We start from the raw sequence: 18089 nt of genomic DNA, 5'->3' as shown, positions 1-18089 counted from the left end.
TTCAATCTAACTTGTCCATGCCGACCGGATATTCAAAATTAGTCTAGTTCCATTTGCCATCACTTGGTCCATATCCATCTAAGCCCTTCCTTTTCATATACCCATCCAGATGCCTCCACCACTTCCTCTGGCAGCTCATTCCATACACGCATCACCCTCTGCAAAAAAAGGTTGACTGCAAGGTCCTTTCAAATTTTTCCCCCTTCGCCCTAAACCTATGCCCTCTAGTTCTGCACTCCCCATATCCCAGGGAAAAGACCTTGTCTATTCACCCCATCCACACTCCTCAATTTTCATAAGCCTCTTTAAAAAACACACACTCAGCCTGCGATGCTCTAGGGAAAACAGCCCCAGCTTATTCAGCCTCTCCTTGTGGTTCAAACCCTCCGACCCTGGCAACAGCCTTGTGACTCTTCCCTGAATCCTTTCAAGTTTCACAACACCCTGCCTATAGGAGGGAGACCAGAATTGCACACGATATTCCAGAAGAAGCCGACTGAAATTGACTTTTGCAGAGTCTGATCCCTGCTTGGATTCATACTCTCTGCCTCCCGTTGCTGCAAGTGAACAGTGCTTCCCCCCTTCTCTTTCCCTCCCAGGATAAGGAATGGAAAGGGGGAGACATTGCTTCATTCCCAGAAGAGCCCCCCTGTTGTCTGAATGCGCAAGTTGGACCATGAGCTTCTGAAGCTACTGCTGCTCCTCTCTTTCTCTGAATGAAGATTGAGCTTCACCCCAGACTGCAACTCCCTTTCTCTGTCCAAACATCTGTGAGCACAGCACATTTTTGTTGAAATAAGGCATCTTTCCTAAATGTTACAATTGAAGGGGGTGTCTTCCCCCTGATATTCAAAGGGATGGTAAGTCAGAGAAGGACCACGCCTTGTGTTGTGTGGCATGTGTGACAGTTGCAACAGGATGTCCCAACTTCAATGCTCAATTCAAAGTTTGTGAGAAGATTTGTAGCTCGGGTGCTCATTGTTGTGGTTCTGTTCGCCGAGCTGGGAATTTTTGTTGCAGACGTTTCATTCCCTGTCCAGGTGACATCCTCAGTGCTAGGGATCCTCTTGTGAAGCGCTCCTGTGATGTTTCCTCCAGCAATCATAGTGGTTTGTCTCTGCCACTGCCGGTTGTCAGTTCCAACTGTCTGCTGCAGTGGCCGGTATATTGGGTCCAGGTCAATGTGTTTGTTGAGAGAATCTGTGGATGAGTGCCATGCCAGAGAACAGCCAGGGAATTCCTAGAGGCATGGCCTCTAGGCATTTTTCCAGCGCCACATTTTTCAACTCTGGATCTGGAACAAGGTGTGTGGTATGGACGGGGGGGGGGGGGAGGAATAAAGAAACTGGTGAAATTTACATTGATCCCATGTAGTTAGTGGGTCCCAAGGCAGAAGACGAGGTGTTCTTCCTACAAGTGTCAGGTAGCTAGAGCTGGAAGAGGGAGGCAGCAGAGTACTTGCGTGTCTTTGACAGATTGGGAGGGGAAGTTAAAGCGTTCAGAAACAAGGCAGTGGGGTCGTTTAGTTTAGGTGTCCCAGGGCTGTTCCCTGAAATGTTCTGCAAGTTGGTGTCCAGTCTCCCAATATGGCAGAGACCACATCGAGAGCAAGGGATGTATAAATAAATCTTATAAACAAATTGTACAAATCTTAGCCTGCCAGGGTTATTTTCTTCAATTAAGTCAAAGAAAATTTTAATTAAATTGGGTGACTACATGAAATGGTTTGTTGGTCAGACTCAAATGAGACAATGCAATGAATATCAGTGAACTGCTTTTTTTGTCAGAACCACAAGTTCTTGATTTATTTTCACAACTGACTGATATTCACATCTGCACATTCAATGTCAAACTCTGACATCAGAAATGACATGACACCATTAATTTTTTCTTACAATAATCCAACAAACAAATTAATAACACACAGTGAATACCAAGTCTCATTAATATGAAATTAAATTTGACCAAATAAAATGTAAAATCAAATGGGAGATAACAAATGGGGGAAGGGCAGAAGGCAAGAAATGCAGCATCATAGAAGGTGCTCCTCCAGGGAGTGTATTTTACCAACTACAACTGCTCAATATAAACAAACACTGACATGACCCTCCGGTTTTAATGTAAACCATACCCCCATACAGTAGGTACCATTTAAATAATTTAATAGATACAAGCCTTGAGCAAATCCAGCCTCCAGCCGGACCCCCCGCTTCTTGGAGCTCGGACCTTCCTCCAGCTCCGAGGGGTTGTTGAGCTCCTGGGCTCCGGCCGCCGCCGAAGAAGCCGCGAGCGCCGGCTCTCTCTCCTCCACCGCCGACATTTTTAATTTGTTTTCTCGTTCACCCGGTAACCGTCACCTCCCCCTTCCCGGGCCCCGGGAATTATACACAAATAAACAATAAACCCCACCGGGGACTGTCTCCTTTTTTTCACAACTTTTGTTTGAAAAGGTCCAACTTTAATTTGAAATGTATTTTAAAGGTATTTTCTGAGGTAAACGATGCCTGTCTGCCCCTCCCTCTGTCAGAAACCGCCCGCTGAGTCGATGAGAAAACCGCAGCCTCGCGCCGCCATCTTTGTTTTTCTTCTTTTTACCGTCTCCTCCTTCAGTGACGCTCGTCATCCGCGTCCCCTCCAATCAGAGCGCACCTTACTCCACCTGACCAATGGCAGCTGGCATTCCGTGTCGTGTTGGTCCAACCTTCTGTAATCTCTCTCTCCGATTAGTCGGTACCGACCACAAGCTTTGGGATTGGTTGGGAATTTCACAACCACATCAGTGTATCCGCCCTTTTCATTCCCGTTCATTCATTCAACAGCAGATGACCCAATTTACTGCAACGGGCTCTGCGGCAATAGCGGTAATGTCACATATTCAGGGGGAAGATGTGATTTTTAACGTTATCAACCAATTCAACTCTGGCACCTCCGCATCCATTCATTCAACCGAAGAGGGCTCAATTTAGTGTAATGGGCTCTGAGGGTATAATATTTGTATCCCATGTTGAGAAGGAACCACTGCCCATTCATTCAATAGAAGAAGGCCTATTTGCTGCAGAGGGTTTTTTTATGGCGCAGTGGTAGTGTCCCTATCTTCGAGCCCTGAAATCCCACAGCTATGAGGATGCGTAATAAATTTTTTAGTCATAAGTCACATGACACCAGGTTATAGTCCAGCAGGTTTGTTTGGAGGGGATCTTACAGAAATATATTAAATTATGAAAGAAATAAAAGTAGGATGTTGCATTGGTAGGTGAGACTAGGATAAGAGCGCATGGCCTCAAGATTAGAGGAAGCAGGTTTAAAACTGAACTGAGAAGAAACTTCTTCACCCAGCGGGTTGTTAATCTATGGAATTCCTTGCCCAGGGAAGTATTTGACATTACTTCAGCAATCACTAGAATCAGTAGATACGTTTTTGAAAAATAAAAGAATTAAGGATATGGTGAAAACGCAGATAAGTGCAGCATAGTCCACGAAAAGATTAGTCATGATCTTATTGAGTGGTGGAGCAGACGCGAAGGGCCGGAAGGCTGACTCTTGCTCCTAGTTCTTATGCTCTTATGTTGAAATCACAAGCTTTTGGAGTGTAGTCACTTCAGCAGATGAAGTCATGAAAAAACAAGTGTAGGAAAGAGAATTTAGATAAATGAAAGACAGAGCATCTCAACGGTCAATTACTTACTCCTATTCCTATTTCTGATTATCTTACTACACAGCAAGTTGTGTTTTCCAAACATTAATTTTATTTCCATTGTTTAAAATCAAATATTTAAGATGAACAGTTTGTTTTTCGTCACTTGGACACACTGTGAATATCATAAACCCTCTCATGAGATATCATAGGAACAATTCATAAACTAGATTTGTCACTGAGTCACTCAAGGAGATATAGAAAGGAGAAAAAATCCCAACATGTGCAGGATGCTAACGAAAAGTTAGCAACCTGAAATGGTAACAGGAGCAAGTGAACAGCCCCAATCAGGAAACTCATATTAGATTAGATTACTTACAGTGTGGAAACAGGCCCTTCGGCCCAACAAGTCCACACCGCCCCGCCGAAGCGCAACCCACCCATATCCCTACATCTACCCCTTACCTAACACTACGGGCAATTTAGTATGGCCAATTCACCTGACCTGCACATCTTTGGACTGTGGGAGGAAACCGGAGCACCCGGAGGAAACCCATGCAGACACGGGGAGAACGTGCAAACTCCACACAGTCAGTCACCTGAGGCGGGAATTGAACCCGGATCTCCACTGTGCTAACCACTGTGCCACCGTGCCGCCCACTACAGTACCTTGTACTATTCTTCACTGAACACTGCAATTGCTTTCCTTTTCAGTTTAATGATCCATAATTGAATCTGACTCCAACACACTCTCTGGCAGACAGTTCCAGAGGTCAAAGTAATTTCAATCATTAACGAAGTTAGTTTTGGAACCATCCCAAAGACAATTCCGGTGGACGTTTGCTTCCAAACATTTACAGTAAGTTCTTGGTATGGACACATTTCCAACTTAGTAGGTTTATTCCAGTTTTATAACATATTGGGGTGGCACACTGCTTAACATTGCTACCTCACAGCATAAGGGACCCAGGTTCAATTCCAGCCTGTGGTGTGGAGTTTGCATGTTTTCCCTGTCTGCACAGGTTTCCTTCCACTGTCTAAAGAGGGGCTTCGGTACATCCGTGTGGACCTCCTCCAATTAACTGAGGGCAATGGGGCACTGTGAGGATCAACAGATCAGACAGTCAGTCAGCAACTTCTCTCCGGGAGACTTGTCTCAAGAAAGGCAGCGGTTTCTTATCTCATCCATTCTCCTCCCCTCCACAAACTCCACACAGACAGTCGCCCCAAGGGTGGAATTGATCCTTGGTTCTTGGTGCCATGAGGCAGTGCTAATCACTGAGTCACAATGCCACCCCTGAGCCGTGAGGTTGCAGTCCAATGGAAAACAAATACAGTGCACCAACTCTCCCACTGCACCCACTGTCAGGAGAATTAGTCCTGGGCGGGACTCATGGCAATGTCAGCGGTGGAATCTGATTGTTGTGAGCGCTGGTGCCCCCGCTGGTGCTTCCGCAAGTTGCGGGAAAATGTAAACCTCTTCCCGCACTCAGGGCAGCTGAAGGGCCTCTCCCCGGTGTGGACTCGCTGGTGCTTCAGCAGGGCAGAGGAATCACTGAAGGCCTTCCTGCACTCGGGGCAGCTGAATGGCCTCTCCCCCGTGTGGACCCGCCGGTGGGTCAGCAGTGTGGAGGAGCGGGTAAAGCCCTTCCCGCACTCGGGGCAGGAGAACGGCTTCTCTCCAGTGTGGACGCGCTGGTGCCAAAGCAGGGCAGAGGAATTGCTGAAGGCCTTCCCGCACTCGGGACAACTGAATGGCCTCTCCCCTGTGTGGACCCGCCGGTGGGCCACGAGGTGAGAGGAAACAGCAAAACCCTTCCCGCACTCGGGGCAGGAGAACGGTCTCTCGCAGGTGTGGATCCGCTGGTGGGTCAGCAGGTTGGAGGGCTGGGTAAAGCACTTTCCGCACTGGAGGCAGGAGAAGGGACAGCCAGCACGGATTTGTGAAGGGTAGGTCTTGCCTTACAAGTCTTATTGAATTCTTCGAAGAGGTGACCAAGCATGTGGATGAGGGAAGAGCAGTGGATGTAGTGTACATGGATTTTAGTAAGGCATTTGATAAGGTTCCCCATGGTAGGCTTATGCGGAGGCATGGGATAGAGGGAAATTTGGCCAATTGGATAGAAAACTGGCTAACCGGTCGAAGGCAGAGAGTGGTGGTAGATGGTAAATATTCAGCCTGGAGCCCAGTTACAAGTGGAGTTTCGCAGGGATCAGTTCTGGGTCCTCTGCTGTTTGTAATTTTTATTAATGACTTAGATGAGGGAGTCGAAGGGTGGGTCAGTAAATTTGCAGATGATACGAAGATAGGTGGAGTTGTGGACAGTGAGGAGGGCTGTTGTCGGCTGCAGAGGGACTTAGATATGATGCAGAGCTGGGCTGAGGAGTGGCAGATGGAGTTCAACCCTGCCAAGTGTGAGGTTGTCCATTTTGGAAGAACAAATAAGAATGCGGAATACAGGGTTAATGGTAGGGTTCTTAGTCAGGTGGAGGAACAGAGGGATCTTGGGGTCTATGTACATAGATCTTTGAAGGTTGCCACTCAGGTGGATAGAGTTTGTAAGAAGGCCTATGGAGTATTATCGTTCATTAGCAGAGGGATTGAATTCAAGAGTCGTGAAGTGATGTTGCAGCTGTACAGGACCTTGGTTAGGCCACAGTTGGAGTACTGTGTGCAGTTCTGGTCGCCCCACTTTAGGAAAGATGTGGAAGCTTTGGAGAGGGTGCAGAGAAGATTTACCAGGATGTTGCCTGGAATGGAGAGGAAGTCGTACGAGGATAGGTTGAGAGTTCTCGGCCTTTTCTCGTTGGAACGGCGAAGGATGAGGGGTGACTTGATAGAGGTTTATAAGATGATCAGAGGAATAGATAGAGTAGACAGTCAGAAACTTTTTCCCCGGGTACAACAGAGTGTTACAAGGGGACATAAATTTAAGGTGAAGGGTGGAAGGTATAGGGGAGATGTCAGGGGTGGGTTCTTTACCCAGAGAGTGGTGGGGGCATGGAATGCGCTGCCCGTGGGAGTGGTAGAGTCGGAATCATTGGCGACCTTTAAGCGGCATTTGGATAGGTACATGGATGGGTACTTAATCTAGGTTAGAAGTTCGGCACAACATCGTGGGCCGAAGGGCCTGTTCTGTGCTGTATTGTTCTATGTTCTATGTTCTAAGGGCCTCTCCCCAGTGTAGACCCGCTGGTGCCTCAGCAGGTGGGAAGACCTGCTGAAGGCCATCCTGCACTCTGGGCAGCTAAAGGGCTTCTCACCCGTGTGGACCCGCAGATGGGTCAGCAGAGCAGAAGAGCGGGTGAAGCCCTTCCTGCACTCAGGGCACGAGTACGGTCTTTTCCCCGTGTGGACCCACTGGTGCCTCAGCAGGGTAGAGAAATCACTGAAGGCCTTCCCGCATTCAGGGCAGCTGAATGGCCTCTCCCCTCTGTGGACCCGTTGGTGCTTCAGCAGGTCCGAGGATTTGCTGAAGGCCTTCCCACATTCAGAGCAAGGGAAGGGCCTCTCCCCAGCGTGGACGCGCTGGTGGGCCAGCAGGTGGGAGGAGTAGGTGAAGCCCTTCCCACACTCAGGGCAGGAGAATGGCTTCTCCCCAATGTGGACTCGGCGGTGGTCCAGCAGGTGGGAGGAGCAAGTAAAGCCTTTCCCGCACTCGGGGCAGGAGAATGGCCTTTCCCCAGTGTGACTTCGCCGATGAATCTCCAGGACAGATGGGGCATGGAAGCCTCTCCCGCAGTCGCAACACTTCCATGGTTTCTCCACGGTGTGGGATTCCTCTGGTTTCACCATGGCCGCAGCTACAGCCCCTGCCCACAGTAAATTCCTTTTTCCTGGCTGGATAACTGTTTCAGGCTTTACACACAGTGCGCTGTAACAGTAGAGACTCTCATCCAGTCCCACTAATGCTGAAAATGGACTGAAACAGGAACCAAAATGTTTTGCTCCTTCTCACAGAATCATAGTTCAAAATCGTTGAGGTCCCGATGGATTGAGTGACTGTCAGACATTGATGTGAAAGTGGGGACTGTAGACGCTGGAGAGGAGTTGAAAAGTGCGGTGCTGGAACAGCACAGCAGGTCAGGCAGCATCCAAACAGCAGGAGAATCGACGATTCAGGCATAGGCCCTTCATCTGTTGATTTTTAAACTTCAGTCTTCACATCTTCAAATACTCTGGAAAAAGAGATTACAACAGTCATCACGGTCAGTCCAGGGTAGAAATTCAGAACAAGCTACTCCACTTTCTGCAGAACATTTTTTTCTTTTGCTGTTCCACAAAATTGAAAGCATCCCACTCACTCTCTCTTCCTCTATTCTCACTCCCTCAAATTAATTCTCCTGAAGTTGCTGATTCAGGATCTTACAGGGACAGAAAAAGCAAAAACGTCAGGACTGACACCTTCGAATTTTGGATAACACCACGTGAAAATTATTATCTTCAGGATATTGGGATATTGCTGAGAGTGAGCAAGTCTGATTTTGGGAAGCAAAACAAGTGTAAATTCAGGATGAATCTGCATATACAGCTTCTTGATAAAAAAAAAGACATGAATTGGTTATCGTCCCTGTGGTGGTGGTGGTATGTGGTGGGTGGAATGTGACATTAAGGCATTGACACAGACAACCCGAGAGAAACTAAACATACAGACATGGCAAATGTTAGTGGCAAGCCAGAGTCAGATCTACAGCACAGAAACAGCCCCTTCGGGCCAACCAGATATCCTAGCCTAATCTAGTCCCATTTACCAGCACTTGGCCCATATCCCTCCTAATCTTTCCTATTCATATACCTACCCAGATGCCTTTTAAATGTCATAGCTGTATCAACATCCACCACTTCCTCTGGCAGCTCATTCCTTACACACACCACCCTCTGCATGAAAAGGTTACTCCTTAGGACCCTTTTCAATCTTGCCCTCCTCCACCCTAAACCTTTTACCCTCTAGTTCTGGACTCTCTCACCCAGGGAAATGTCCTTGTCTATTTATCCTATCCATGCCTCTCATGATTTTATTATTGACTCTCAGTCACCCCTCAGCCTCTGATGCACGAGGAAAAACAGCCCAGCCCATTCAGCTCAAACCCTGGCAACATCCTTTTAAATGTGTTCTGAACCCTTTCAAGTTTCACAACATCATTCTGATAGGAGCGAGACCAGAATTGCACACAATATTCTAAAAGTGGAATATTGTACAGCCACAACACAACTTCCCAACTCTTATCCTCAGTCAGAGGATTGGGAAAGTTTTCAAAACCCACAAAAGACAGCCAGGAAAGAATGCAGGGACAAACCAAATTTGAGGGTTAGCTTGGAAGCATCAATGAGAAATCGGTGGACTGGGTTTATTGGGTATCCGTTCTTGAGTACGTATACATATTTCTCTTCTGCTCTTCGCAGTTCCTCTGTGCTGCAATGTGTGGTGGCTCGTTGAAATAATCTCCTGATGCAGCTTCGTTTGTGGGCGTTGGGATGATTGCTTCTGTAGTTAGGTATTTGGTCCGTGTGTATTGTTTCTTGTAGACGCTAGTGTGAAGTTCCCCATTGACTGTTCGCTCTACTGTGACATCCAGGAAATGGCACTTTGTTGTTGTTCTCCTCCTCTTCAAACTAGGAGCCCCCCGCCCGCCTCAGGCCCATAGTCTCACTACCCGGAACACCACCAATATACAGACTAGTCAAAGACCTCCAGTGAAGACTAAAACACCAAGTCGAAGATTCATGCCACTCCATTCACTCTACCCAAGAATTCCTGAACACCAAAGACACCAAGATAGAACAGGATGAAATTATGCTGTCCTTTGACATAACAGCCCCGTTCACATCCATTAACATCAACGTGGCCAAAGAAACACTGACTACACTACAAGAACCATCAAAGACACAAACACCAAACAGCACCAACTTCATCAGCAAAGATAACATTGTCAAGCTTGTGGACCCGTATCTTATTACCCACTTCACATTCAATAACAAGACCTCCAAACAAATCAATAGAACACCCATGAGACCACCAATATCAAGGTTCCTAGCAGAAGCAATAATGCAGAGACTCGAACAAACAGCCCTCCCAGTGCTCCAACCCAAATTTTGGGTCCGCCACAGTGATGACACCTTTGTCATCAGAAAATGAAACAAATTAGAAGAAACCTACAACACCATCAACAATATCCTTACTGGCATAAAATTCACAAAAGAGGAGAACAACAACAAAGTGCCATTCCTAGATGTCAGTAGAGCGAACAGTCAATAGGGAACTTCAGACTAACGTCTACAGGAAAACAACATACACAGACTCAAGTACCTAATGCAGAAGCAAATCATCCCAAACGAATCTGCATAGAACACTATTTCAACGAGCCACTACACACTGCACCACCCAGGAACTACGAAGAGCAGAAGATAAATATTTATACAACATATTCAAGAAGAACGGTACCTAATAAACCCTGTCCGCTGATTTCTCAACAACAAACTCAAACAAGCAGACACATGCGCAGAAACCCTAGCCACATTACCTTACATCAAAGACATCTGTGAAATGATGTCCAGACAACTCAAACCTCTCCGCATCATGGTAGCCCACAAATCTACCAACACACTTAAGCAGCAGCTAATGAACCTGAAAAAACAAATGTTATTTACAAATTACCATGCAAGGAAGTATAGACATGGATTCTGCCCCCATAGTTATCGGTGGCAAGAAATGCTGGGATGAGATAAGGAAGATTTTTTTCAGTCAGAAAGAGCTGACTCTGTGGAACTCATTGCCACTGAAATGAGGAAAGTAACTGAGTGCTTTTAAAACAGATAAAGGTCGGCTCTTGATTAGTAAGGAAATCAAGGAGGATGCAGGAGAATGGGGTTGAGAAACATTGGCCATGATCGAATGGTGGAGCAGACTCAACAAGTCGAATGGACTGATTCTGCTTCTGTATCTTATGGATCTGTAACCACAAACATCTGACTTAATTTTCACTACTTTTACTGTGTTCCTGTCGTATTTATGGCAAGCATGTGGCAATACGTTGTAGATTTCTCAAGCTAGATCTTCTAATTTCATATCAAATATTGATAATTGGAGCTAATATTAGAGAGAGTAAAGGTGCTTATTTCTTGGATAAATAAACCTGTCATGCATTTTAAGCTTAAACCTTGCATACTTGCGAAATTAGAGTTGCCATTTTGCCCGCTGTCATCAAATCTCCAATAATACTTCCCTTTTACTTGATAACCCATTTTGGGAAATAATGAACATAACTGAGGTTGTGTTTTATGCAAGCGCTTTAAGCTTTTGATATAATGATTTTAAGCCATCTACACAGAGTGTGATTGAATTTCTAAACTTAAGTAACAGCCTTAAAGTATTGTTATTTGTGTCACTCACATAACTGTAATCAATGTAAATATGGAATTAAACTTATTGAAAAGAACATACTTGCTGAATTAGAGTCAGCACTGTTTTCATTGCTTTGTCCATTATTCCCTTTCACCTCATTACCTATTTTAGAGAAAGAAAAATATTGCATATGTTGAACATTTACTTTTTTCGGCAATATTTTAAAATGAAGAAAGCAGTTCAGTCAACTTCAATCTTCATCCGGTCACTTTTTAGAAAAGGTTTTGAGCACAGTTATAAAATAATAATGCAAGGTTACCTAATTTGCAGCATTGCTGGAGACAGATTTAATAGTACAAGAAGTTATGATCTCCATTCAGTAATGTCTCGATTTGAACATAGTTTAAGTTAAGCTAAGGGTGTTGCAGGAATTGAAGTCATTGTGAAAATGTTACCAGGGAAAACATTGGATTAGAAAAAAAATTCTGGTTTGAGTTTCTTCTTTGGGTATAAACAGATACTGGATCCAAGTGTCCTCCCAATCTTCTTAAAATATCCCACAAAATAAACACATAGCAACCTAAATAAATCAGGCCCAAAAGAAATTCAGAACCCACACTAATATATGGCAAGGAGGAAAGTTTTAGACTACAGGGCAATAAAGATGGGTTGGTCAGATGGGCAGAACAATGACAGATGGAGTTCAATCCTGAAAAGATTGAGATGGTACATTTCAGGAGGATCAACAGGCAAGGGAGTACATGATGAATCACAAGAACTTAGAATGTACTGAAGATCAGAAAAAGGCATATGTGTTCATAGATTCTTGAAGGCAACAGGACATGTGGATGAAATGGTTAAGGCGGCAGATGAAATACTTGCCCTCAATAGTTAAGGCATTGAACATGAGAGCCAGGAGATCATGATGGAACTGTACAAGACATTCGTTGGGCCACAGCTGGAGTACTGGATCTGGTCGTCACATTATTAGAAGGATGTGATGGCACTAGAAAGGGTGCAGAAGGGAATACTAACCCAGGGTGGTGCAGGTTGGTGGGTTTCAGCTATGAGAGTGATTAGATCGGCTGAGGGTATTTTCCTTAGAGCAGAGAAGGATGGGTGAGGACCTGTTTGTACAGATAAGACACTTAGGGTCTAGATAGGAAGAAACTTTTCCCCTTGATGGACGGCTTCAGCAATTAGGGGGCATAGATTTAAGGAAAGAGATAGGACATTATAATGGAATTTAAGGAACAATATCACCTAGAATGTGCTGGAGATGGATGAATTTACTTATGGGAAGAATTGGTTTGTTTGAAGGGATGGATATAATGAAATAAAACTAGTTCAGAAGATCATTATAATGTGCTAAGAAAAAGAACTGGAGGTAGACCTCCAATAGTGGAAACAATCTAAAGAAGTTTCACTGTCCCATCTGAGAAAAACAATTCTGCTAAACTTCTCAAACGAACCTGAACATGTGTCAGAACTTGTTTGTTTAAAATTAATTGAATCTATTTCAAGTATTTAGAAAAATGAGAATCATCTTTAATATTGGCCCTATTGGCTGCAACCAAAAGTGATAGGAAGCTTTTTCAGTTTCATTGAAATGGAGCTATCAGAGATATTGGTTCATGAGAAGAACAGAAGAGGGTTGTTTGAGCTTATTGAGCAGTTTGTAGACTCAAACAAGGATCCAGAAAACAATTTTCTATGGCACAGAAGCAAGGACAATTAACAAGGACTGATGTTGGTACTGTGTGTCCAAGTGTCTCAGTCTTCAAAGTTCTAGATAAGTTAAACTTCTGAAAAATTGAAGGTGTCAAAGGAAGATCAGTGGGGAATCAAGGGTTTTGGGGAAAAGGCAGGAAAATGGAATTGAGGGTTATCAGATCAGACATGATCTCACTGAATGGTGGAGCAGAAGGCCAATACTGCTATTTCTTGCGGTAAATCGATCTGGGTGTGGATAAATGCTTTTGTGTGATTTTTCTTTGTAGTCAGCAACATTTTGTATTTGGAAGAAATTGGCTTTTGTGTTGGATCTCAAATAACGCTTGAGGCTCCACTGAGGGTTGTTTAGCAACTGAGGTTACATATCATCATCAAGTTAAATCAAAATAAGCAGCAAGATATATGGTAAAACTGTAGGTGTGACTGCTGAAGGCCAAATAAAACATTTTCAGTCGCAAAAATGTCTTTACTCCATAATGTTTCGTTTTACATGCAGTCAGCGACAACCAATCAAGGTGTCGCAGAGTAAAGTTAGGTCTCACCAAGACAGCTGACATGTCCGTACAATACTGTTGTAGCGCTCTTTAACCACAGGGTATATACCAGTGATTGATTTATTTTGCACTTTCCCCAACATCCCAAAATAGGTTGAGGTTTGTTCCAGCATCCTGATGGGAAGCCCGATGTGACGTGCTCAGATTCTGCTGCAGTAGTGTGATGTGTTAAATTCCCAATGATTTTCAAAAAAAAAGAGTGAAAGGCAGTGGTTGCATGTGTTGACACCACAGGTATTATTTATATTGGCTTTGAGATAGGGAACAACCATCACCTCCCAAATTGTGTTTTGTTTGCACAGCAACTTTGAGTATGAAAAACATTCTATTTTTAGACGGCCTAAATGCATATATCGTTTCTTATCAGCGACCTTAAAATCAACATTAAAAAGCACAAACAATTCATTTTCACTGTAAATTACATAGTTTAAAATCAAATATTGCAAGACATACAAACACACCAAGAAGTCAAAATTTGTGAAGAAAGCACATCTTTTCTGACAGTTCAGACAGGGAAAAACTTTGTTCTTGTGGTGGTCACTGGAGACTTACTCGATCAAATATTAACTACCAGTGTATCTCACATAGATGCTGTATCAATCAAGATCTTATTGATCACTGTTGACAAAATTAAACCTGTGGACCTGACTCTTTACAAAATAAGAACATATTTTAGTACATAACATTTTCCCATAATACAGACATTTGCAGTCGTGCAGTTATGTGAAAAGAAACCTGCGTTGTTAATTTAGTTTGTTGCTCCATTTCATAAATGTTGTTTTCATTTATTTTGAAAAATCAACCCTTCCACTCTTTCTAAAGGTACATGATACTTTAACTTTTTTTTCTTTGCCAATTTTCTTTCACCAACAAAAACATTCACTTTTTTGGCATTGGGTGGGGGAGCTCTGCCAGCTGCTAATTTCTTGCTGAAATTGTTTCACTTGACATGAGTCTTTCCAATAAATGACAGCAATAGCAGCAGCTAATACTGATGATAACTCTTTAACAAAAGTATACCAAGGTGCTTCACATTATGTATCACCCAAGCTGGAGAAACGTGAGGATCTCCTTCTCGGCCTTTCCCCTCGGCTGAGGTGTGGTGATCCTCAAGATAAACCACCACCAGCCATCTCTAATGAGAGAGAACAGTCTAATCCTCTGGGAAGACTGTGATGAATGTGTTTAAAGTTGAAAGACTGTTGAAATATAAGGGGGCGGCACAGTGGCTCAGTGGTTAGCACTGCTGCCTCACAGCACCAGGGACCCGGGTTCAATCCCATCCTGGGGTGACTGTCTGTGTGGAGTGTGCACAATCTCCCAGTGTCTGTGTTGTTTCCTCCGGGTGCTCCGGTTTCCTCCCACAATCCAAAGATACGCAGACTAAGTGAATTGGCCATGCTAAAATTGCCCATAGTGGTACATAAGTCAGGGGTAATTGTAGAGGAATGGGCTTGGCTGGCATACTCTCTACAGGCTCGGTATGGAGCTGTTGGGCCGAAGGGCATATTTCCACACATAGGGATTCTATGACTGTAACAAACATCTGATAAACAGGAATACAACGAGCCACCAGGATATATGAACATCAACTAGCCACAAAAACACATGATCCACAAAATCACATGATCCACTATCACTAGTATCTTTACATACAGACAAAGGAGGACACCGTGTTGACTGGGACCATACATCCATCCTATGACAAGCTACCATCCAATAAGCCAACCAGAAACACACACAAGAATTCCTTGGAACATGTCATTCCAACTGGAAATTTATTGATTTGGACCCCATCTACCATGCTCTAAGAAAAAGAACGGAAATGATATCACCATCCTAAAACCAAAATACATAAATAGAAAGCAGGACATAATCCCAGTGCTCAACTCGACTCACTGATGATGTTACCCAGTATGGTGATGAAACATCTGAAAATGATCTTCCAGCTCAGCGAGCAAACTTACATCCAGAATGAGAAAATTCTAGTTGACACAAAGGCTGCCACAAAGTTGGAATTCTCTCTCAGAAATGACAGTTGATGGTGCCCTCACCAAGACGGATGCTCACGCTCCACGCCCCAAGACAACATGCGTCGTACCCTCACGAATATGGCGACCGGTTGCCCCCAGAGGTCCTTCCCCAAACAAAGTAAACACTGGGCCTGCGGAGCTTTTATTCACGGCCTCAGGCCTCCCCTAGGAGTTTATAAACTCCCCAGTCTCCCTCCTCCCGCGGTTTCCAATCCTCCCCTGTCTCACTGTCTCCTCTCGGTAAAAGCAATGACTGCAGATGCTGGAAACCAGAGTCTAGATTAGAGTGGTGCTGGAAAAGCACAGCAGTTCAGGCAGCATCAGAGGAGCAGTAAAATTGACATTTCGGGCAACAGCCCTTCATCAGGAATACAGGCAGAGATCCTGAAGGGTGGGGGTGGGGAGAAAGTAACAGAGTACAAGAGGTGAGTGGGGGTGGGAAGAAGGTGATAGATATGGGGGGAGGGGGTGGTGGAGTGGATAGGTGGAAAAGGAGATAGGCAGATAGGACAAGTCATGGGACAGTGCTGAGCTGGAAGTTTGGAAGTGGGATGAGGTGGAGGAAGGGGAAATGAGGAAATTGTTGAAGTCCACATTGATGCCCTGGGGTTGAAGTGTTCCAAGGCGGAAGATGAGGCGTTCTTCCTCCGGGCATCTGGTGGTGAGGGAGCAGCGGTGAAGGAGCCCAGGACCTCCATGTCCTCGGCAGAGTGTGAGTGGGAGTTGAAATGTTGGGCCACAGGGCGGTGTGGTTGATTGGTGCGGGTGTCCCAGAGGTGTTCCCTAAAGCGCTCTACTAGGAGACGTCCAGTCTCCCCAATGTACAGGAGACCACATCTGGAGCAACGGATACAATAAATGATATTGGTGGATGTGCAGGTAAAACTTTGATGGGTCTGGAAGACTCCTTTAGGGCCTTGGATGGAGGTGTGCGCACAGGTTTTGCAATTCCTGCGGTGGCAGGGGAAGGTGCCAGTATGGGAGGGTGGGTTGTAGGGGGGCATGGACCTGACCAGGTAGTCACAGAGGGAACAGTCTTTGCGGACGGTGGAAAGGGATGGGGAGGGAAATAGATCCCTGGTGGTGGGGTCTGTTTGGAGGTGGCGGAAATTCAGCGGATGATTTGGTTTATGCGAAGGTTGGTAGGGTGGAAGGTGAGTACCAGGGGCGTTTGTCCTTATTACGGTTGGAGGGGCAGGGTCTGAGGGCGCAGGTGCGGGATGTGGGCAAGATGCGTTGGAGGGCATCTTTAACCACGTGGGAAGGGAAATTGCGGTATCTTAAGAAGGAGACCATCTGGTGTGTTCTTGGGTGGAACTGGTCCTTCTGGGAGCAGATACGGCGGATGCGAAGGAATTGGGAATACGGGATGGCATTTTTGCAGGAGGTAGATTGGGAAGAGGTGTAATCCAGGTAGCTGTGGGAGTCGGTGGATTTATAAAATGCTGGTATCAAGTCGGTCGTTATTAATGGAGATGGAGAGGAAGGTGTCAGATGGTCCAGGTAAATTTAAGGTCAGGGTGGAATGTGTCGGTGAAGTTTGCTCAACCTCCTCGCGGGAGCACGAGATGGCGCCAATGCAGTCATGAATGTAGCAGAGAAAGAGGTGGGGAGTGGTGCCGGTTTAATTACGGAAGATGGACTGTTCTACGTAGCCAACAAAGAGACAGGCATAGCTGGGGCCCATACGGGTGCCCATGGCTGTCTCTTTGGTCTGGAGAAAGTGGGAGGATTCAAAGGAGAAATTGTTAAAGGTGAGGACCAGTTCGGGCAGATGAATGAGAGTGTCGGTGGAAGGGTACTGTTGGGGACGTCGGGAGAGGCAGAAACGGAGGGCTTGGAGGCCCTGGTCATGGCGGATGGAGGTTAGAGGGATTGGGTATCCATGGTGAAGATGAGGCGTTGCGGGCTGGGGAAACGGAAGTCTTGGAGGAGGTGGAGGGCGTGGGTGGTGTCTCGAACGTATGTGGGGAGTTCCTGGACTCGGGGGGATAGGACAGTGTCGAGGTAGGTACTCACTGTCCCCTCTCCCCGGGCGCTCAGGCCTGGCGACCTCTCCGGGATGTTTCCGAAACCTGTTTCTGTTCTGAAGGAGGATCACTGGACCCGTAACATTTCCTCGGATTCTCTTGACACATGCAGCCAGGGCTGCTCAGCTTTTCCAGCGGGTCCTGTTCTTGTTCCTGAAGCCACCGGCGCCATTCCTCTCCCACACTCAGTAACACTGCCTTTGTCTCGCTACATGACCTACACTGCACATGCGCCAACTCACCAGGGACTGGGTGACCAGACCGTGACGTCACCCCGCGTGTAGTGGGCGCGGTTCGACGAGGCATCCAACCAATCGGAGACAATGGGGGCGGGGCCAATGTGTTCCCTGCTCCCCTCGCCAGCCACCTGAAAGGTGGGTTTGTCTTTAAGTTTTAACGTTGTTTTAAAAAATTTTCAGTCTTTTCCGTAATGTTATTCAAGACCTCGAAGGCTGAAACATTGGAAAACTTGCAAACATAAAACGAAGGGATACTAAAAAAAAGATAAATTACGAAAGAAACCTAGCACAAAATATCAAAAAGAATAGCAAAAGCTTCTGTTGACATGCTAAAGGGAACAGAGTCGCTATGGTCCCTTGGAAAATGAAACCAGTGAGTTAATAGGAGGAACACTGAAATGGCAGAGATGCTAAGTCAATCCTTTTCCTCAGTTTTCAAGCTGGAGGACAATAGTACCATTCCTAATGGAACGGGCAAGTCAGAGGTGATAGAAAGGATAGAACTTAAACAATCAACGTTGA

At 45.5% G+C, this 18089-nt stretch overlaps 1 long non-coding RNA gene across 3 annotated transcripts; it reads right to left on the bottom strand.

Moving 5' to 3' along the window:
• Positions 1 to 6789: 6789 nt before the first annotated feature.
• Positions 6790 to 17478, bottom strand: LOC148143613 (uncharacterized). 3 transcript variants are annotated; one of them, XR_015751275.1, is made up of 3 exons: positions 17318 to 17478; positions 11077 to 11139; positions 6790 to 7813 (listed from the first exon to the last, which is right to left on the bottom strand). It is a non-coding gene; the product is annotated as an uncharacterized LOC148143613 (long non-coding RNA). The 3 variants fall into 3 exon arrangements; XR_015751276.1 differs by lacking the exon at positions 17318 to 17478 and adding an exon at positions 15233 to 15326; XR_015751277.1 differs by lacking the exon at positions 17318 to 17478 and adding an exon at positions 13727 to 14145.
• Between the last annotated feature and the right edge of the window lie 611 nt (positions 17479 to 18089).

The sequence above is a fragment of the Chiloscyllium plagiosum genome, unplaced genomic scaffold, assembly GCF_037043375.1.
Source record: "Chiloscyllium plagiosum isolate Xiang-an unplaced genomic scaffold, Cpla_swu_hap1 HiC_scaffold_27, whole genome shotgun sequence".
In the NCBI taxonomy this organism is placed as follows: Eukaryota; Metazoa; Chordata; class Chondrichthyes; order Orectolobiformes; family Hemiscylliidae; genus Chiloscyllium; species Chiloscyllium plagiosum.
Note: the sequence above shows the minus strand (reverse complement) of the source record. Positions and strands in the feature narration are given on the sequence as shown.